This window comes from Solanum lycopersicum, chromosome 5, assembly GCF_036512215.1.
Source record: "Solanum lycopersicum chromosome 5, SLM_r2.1".
In the NCBI taxonomy this organism is placed as follows: domain Eukaryota; kingdom Viridiplantae; phylum Streptophyta; class Magnoliopsida; order Solanales; family Solanaceae; genus Solanum; species Solanum lycopersicum.
The window spans coordinates 12,862,538-12,869,220 of NC_090804.1; positions in this window are offsets into that span (position 1 = coordinate 12,862,538).

Consider the following 6,683-nt stretch of genomic DNA (forward strand, 5'->3'; position numbering starts at 1 on the left):
TGGATAGAATTATTTTTTTAAAAAAATAAAATAATATCTAAATTAGTATTTTAAGGGGGGGGGGGGGGGGGGGGGGGAGGGGCAGAGGGGGATTCAGTAAACAAATTAAATACTTTTATTAATGAAATTTAATGATCGGGGGCGAGGAGTGGGGGGCGGCGGTGTGAGGAAGTGATGCAGTGGAGTAAGAAAAATATTTCACATTTTATATTATAAAAGAATATTATTGTTTTGATTGATAATATTTTAAGTTTTAATTTTAACTAGTACTAATAAAAAAGAGTGTATTACGCACACCATGATGAAAGTGGTATAAAAGAGAGAGGTGTGGTTCTCAAATTAAAAAGTGATACTTAAAGTATTAAACTCACTTTCAATAGTTTAGGTATGAAACTCAAAAAAATTGTATAATTTAGGTGTGTTATTCACACTTATCTCTATTAAAATAGGTTGAAATAGAAATTAGGTTTGGTTAAATGAGTTGACTAAAATGTATTAAAAATGAATTGAGTCATGACCCGCCAATTTGATTTGCTTAATCTCAATAATTTTAACATATTGTTGTTTACCTTTTATAACCAGTTTTTGAATTTCAACCTATCAAATTTTTTAAAAAAAGTTAAAAATTGATAGATAAGTTCTAAAAGATATAAAATAGACAATAATGCATACCTTTAATATGGGAACATACATTACACATTACACCAATACAAAAAAAGAATTTTAAAAATAGATTGAAATTGAAGACTAATTTGAACTCAATTGAAGACTCTTCTGAAATGAGTTAAAACTTGAATAGATTGAGACTGAGCCAACTCAAATTATTTTAAAGCCCCAACTCATAAAATTTTGAATGGATTGAACAAATACCAATACATGAGCTCATTTTGACACTCGTGAATGTAAAGTTTATAGCATGATGGTGGCAACGTTGATGCTAAGGCTTCATGTTATATTTCTCTTGTTAAAGAGTGGCTTAGACTTGAAGAAATGATACATGCTACAAATCTATATATCTATATATAAAGCTGATTGTGGAAACGGTGATGTGTCATCTCTTAGAACTTCTAAGTTAGAAGTCAGGATTCCTATTTATCTATTTTCTCAATTTTTTAAATCTTTTTGTGAGATTTTTGACATTTTCCTCATTTTTTAATTAAAGAATTAACTATATTACACCTTATTTAATAAAAATAAAGTCATTTACTTCATATCAGTTACATATGTCTTTTGTTATCCATAATTAATTAATATTATTTAATTAGATGTAGGGGTGGGCATAAACACCGGAAAACTGAAACACCGAACCGAACCAAAATTTTAGAATTTCGGTTTTCGGTTCGATATTCGGTTTACTTTTTTGTATTTTTTGATATTTTTGTTCGGTTTTCGGTACGTATTATTTTGATTTTCAGTATTTCGGTTGAAATCAAAATATTATACTATAATTTATAAATTATATTATATTAATTAATAATTATTAATATTAAATAATCTTAAAAAAAAAGTAAGAAACCCTATCCCTATGGTCCTATTCGGATATTCCTCTCTCTTTCTACAGATTTTATTTTTCTCCTTTCCTCTTCCTCTCCTCTTCTCCTCTTCCTCTTCTCCTCCAGCCAGAAGCATCAGCAGCGCCGGCCGCCGCCAGAAGAAGCAGCAGCGCCGTCCGTCCACCAGAAGAAGCAGCCAGCAGCAGCCGCGAGAAGCAGCAGCACTGCAGCAGCGTCGACGCCCGGCCGTCCGCCAGAAGAAAAAGAAGCAGCAGTCACCGCGCCGCGCCATCAAGCAGCCAGCAGCAGCGGCGCCGCGCCGTCCGCCATAACCATTTAACCAGCCAGGCGCCAGCAGTCGCGCAGGAGTCAGGACAGGGACAACAGGTTTGTTTTTTTAATTTTTTTTCTTGACTTTTTTCATTTTTTTCTTTCTGATTTTGTTTTTGTTACTAGCTATTGTGAATTTATTGTGATTTTTTTATATATATAGATGGTTGAACAAAAACAATTACATATGGATGTAGCTGATCAAAGCGAATAAGTATGACTGATTCTACGGATAATACACCTAGTAATAGCAATGATCCGTCGATTGGCATAGAAATAACAAAAAAAAAAGAAATGGATCCTATATCTCCTGTTTGGCAACACTTTGAAAAGGTTTTTGAAAATGGTGTATTAGTTAAAGCAAAGTGCTTACATTGTAAACAATATTATGCTGCCAATATAACAAGAAATGGAACAAGTCGACTAAAATAACATTTGACTTATCGGTGTAAAGTGTATAAACCTCCGACTGTTGCACCCGGTATTCAAAAATTATTAAATATTCAAAATAACAATTTATAGACTTGGAAATTTGAGCAAGATGTATGTAAGAGAGCTTTAGTTGAGATGGTTATTTTGGATGAACTACCTTTTAGTTTTGTTGAAAAAGAAGGCTTTAAGAAGTTTATGAGTAAAGTCCAGTCTTTGTTTCATATTCCTTCTCGTAGAATCATAACAAGGAATTGTTATGAAGTTTATGGTGAATTGAAAATAAATTTGAAACAATCTTTAAGAGAAATACAACCAAGAATTTGTCTCACAACAGACACATGGACTTCAGTGCAAAGAATCAATTATATGTGTTTGAGTGCTCACTTTATTGATAGGGATTGGGTGCTTCATAAAAGAATATTGAATTTTTGTCCTATCACTAGTCATAAAGGTGAGCATTTGGCTGAGTCTATTAGTAATTGTTACTTGATTGGAAGTTGGATAACGTTTTTACTGTTACGGTTGATAATGCCTTTTCAAATGATGTGACAGTTTTAGAGTTGTCCAAAAAATTAGATATGTGGGGAACTAATTTGATGGAAGGTAAGCATCTCCATGTGAGATGCATGGCTCATATACTTAATCTAATTGTGCAAGATGGTTTGAAAGAAATTGGTCCTGCTATCAAAAGGGTGAGACAAATGGTGAAATATGTTAGATCATCTTCTTCAAGGACAAGAAATTTCTTGAAATGCGTTGAAATGCAAAAGATAGAATGTGATAAGATGTTGTCTTTAGATGTGCCTACTAGGTGGAATTCCACCTATTTGATGTTAGACACAACAGAAAAGTTTGAGAAGGCTTTTGAGAGGTTTGATCTTTACGATGGTAATTTTAATTCTTTTCTTGCTACTGATATTTGTGAAGATGGAAGTATCGCAGAGTTAATTCAATATGAAGATTGGGCTAATGTGAGGAATGTCACAAAGTTTCTTGAAAAATTTTATGAGCTCACTTTGAAAGTTTCAGGTTCACGGTATGTTACTTGTAATGTTCATTTTGAAGATATATGTGAACTTGATGCTTATTTGAAATTATATATAGCAAGTGATGACCTTGATTTGAGTAAAATGGCTTCGGGAATGAAAGAAAAATTCAAGAAATATTGGGGGACTCCTGAAAAAATGAACAAAATGATTTTTGTTGCTTCTTTTTTGGATCCTCGCAATAAATTTGTGTATGTTAGTTTTGCTCTTGAAGAATTACTTGGGGAAGAAACGGGAAATGTAGTGAATACGAAAGTAGAGGCTTACTTGAGGGATTTGTTTGTGATATATGTAAGTAAGTATGGAAAAGGTTCCAAAAGTCAACCATCTTCATCTGACTCATCTGATTCTTCTGCTAGTGGTATTTCTCAATATGTGTCCAAAAATTCTTTGAGAACTAAGTTGCACATGAAGAAACAAAAGAATGATTCTGGAAGTTTAGGTGTTAAGTCTGAGTTGGATAAATATCTTCTTGAAGACCAAGAACCTGAATCTGGAGATTTTGATATTTTGAGTTGGTGGAAAGTTAATTCTCCAAGATTTCCAGTACTTTCACAATTGGCTCGAGATGTATTGGCTATTCCTATGTCGAGTGTGGCATCAGAATGTGCATTTACCACCGGTGGTCGAATTCTAGATCTCTAGAAGTTCATTGACTCCCAAATGTGTGCAATGTCTTATTTGTGTCCAAGATTGACTTAGACAAGAAATCAAGCCTATTTGTGTTGAAGAAAGTTTGGAGTTTCTTGAAAAAATTGAACTTGGTAAGACTTTTGATTTTTTATTTATTTATGGAAAAAATAAAATACTTATTGTGTTGTATCTTGTATGACATGTTTCTTTTTTTTTAATTATAGAGATCGCACATAGTGGAAGAAACTTTTCCATTGTTGATATATGATTGACTTGCAAGCGGTGAGTTTAATACATCATTTATTTAATCATATCATTTTTTAATCTTAAAAGTAGTATTCTAAGTTTCTAATATTTGATTTTATCTTAAAAGGTCCAAGGGTCAAGACAATGAAGAAATAATTTTGTTGGCACGTGACACTTGAAAGTTGAAAGCGATCTCATGGAAGAAAGTCAAGAAACTCATTATTGTTGTTTGTTATTGTTGACATTTGAATTGAAAGTAATCTCATGGAAGAAGACAAGAAGTTTAAAATACATTGTTTGTTGCTTATTATTGTTTAATATGAGCTCATGAAAGACTTTATTGTTACTTGTTAGATTGTTATTATGTTGTATTTGTGAAGACATTAACTACAAATCTACAATGCAACTTTTGTTTGTGTCATTATGAATTTCAAATTGTGTGTTTTAGTGATATTGTGAATTTAAAATTTGTGGTGTTAATGCCTAATGACATATTGAATTATTGATATATTGATATTTGGTAGTAAATTTGTAATGCACTTCTCTGATGTATTGTCTATTTTTACTTTTTAACCCATTAAGTTGAAAAATCAAACAAAAACTGAAATAAAAAATCGAACCGAATTAACAAAAACTGAACCGAACCAAAATATTTTGGTTCGGTATTCGGTACACAATTTAAAAAAACCGAAAACCAAAAAAACAAAAAAAAACTAAAATATCGAATGTCCACCCCTAATTAGATGGCTATTAAGGTTTAATTAGGAACTTCCATTAAAGGAATCGAAGGACACCTTTTTTGCAGTTTGAAAGTTGGAAAATGAGATCTAAAACTGTCTAAGGTTATGAATTGTATTAATCTAATAAATTACAAATTTTGTTTGGTTTTGAATTGCTATTTTTTTCTTCAAATTTTTCTCATGTTGTTTTAAAGGTGTGCATTTTGATGGCATGAGTTTTGAATTAAGTGGAATAAACTTTGAAAGGTATATTTTCCTGTGATATTTTTTCGTAATCGTGTTTATCAACCAATATGTTTTTATCATACAAAGTAAGAGAGTTATTTGTATTTTGAGATGTTAGTGGAAATTATTTGTTTTTAGCATAATAATATTACATTTGAGACACAAGAAAACTATTCTTATTTTTCTTTTTGTAGTAATCTATATATGTATATCGATATACGCACATAAAAATTTGACATATTAATATGACACCTCTTTATGATCAACATTTATATATATAATATTTGACACTTTTGTCCTCATTTATTTTTATTTATTAATTTATTTTATTTTTATATCAGAAAGTCATCCATCTATACGAATTAAATGAAAATATTGACAAGATAATGTGTCACCTGCCAAGCCTGTCAAACTACCTCTATTTTTTCCACGAAGTCAGTCACCTCATTGAAACTAATGCTTGGAGAGGTCATATGCATAGAAAAAACCTGCAATTTAAAACACAAACCTTTGACGAATAATTGGATCCTCTCTTCCTCAATGCTTACCAACTGCGTAGTGATATACCGTGGTTTCACGGTATAATTAATACCTTTTCCTTAAGTTTATTGTGTCCGAAAGCCTTTTTGTGCTAATTTTGATATAAGTTTTTCTTTGTTTTGCAGGAAATCTGTCCAAAACTGAATGCGGAGATTTTGAGCGAAAAATGCAGAAGAGACCACCTACAGAGCTTATGACGGTCCGTCGTGCTTGTGACGGTCCGTAGGTGGCAGCGTAGAGAAGCTGCTGAAGGAAGATGGGGAAGTCTGACCAAGTGTGGGATTACGAAGCTTGTGACGGTCCGTCATGGATATGACGGTCCGTCCTGCAGGTTCGTCGCAAAGATAAGAGAAGTGATCCCAGTACCCAGATTCCAAGAGTTGAAGTATTTGGTAACGAAGACCCTCGACGGACCGTCGTGCCTGTGACGGTCCGTCACACTTGCCGTCGAGGGGAATGAAGAAAGCAGCAGAAGAATTGCACCAAGTATGGGGCGACGGAGCCCACGACGGTCCGTCATGACCACGACATTCCGTCGCGTGGTCCATCGACCCAGCTGCGTTTTGACAGATTTCCAGTAATTAGAATCCTTGTTTAATTAGGTTTTTATTTTTTTATAAATAGTTCGAAAAACCTCGTTTTTGAGGTTAGACTCTGGGAGATTTAACATCATATTATTAGACTTTGTTTTTCTGAGTTTTTGATTATTGGAGATTCTTACAAGTAACTCTTGTTGATTAATCAAGCAAATTTTCAGACTTTATTCTTTCTCATTAAAGTAAGTACATGAATTCTTGTTTAATATATTTGAATATTGTGTTTATGGCTATGAGGAACTAAACTCTATAACTAGGGTTGTGGGAACCATAGGCAAATAATGAGATAAACCCTAGCTAAAATAACAATTCTAGAATAGTGTCTTGCATGTATTAATAATTCTTTCGCATAGAAGTCTTTTTAACGGATGATCAACGTTAGAACTCGCCTTAATGCTACTT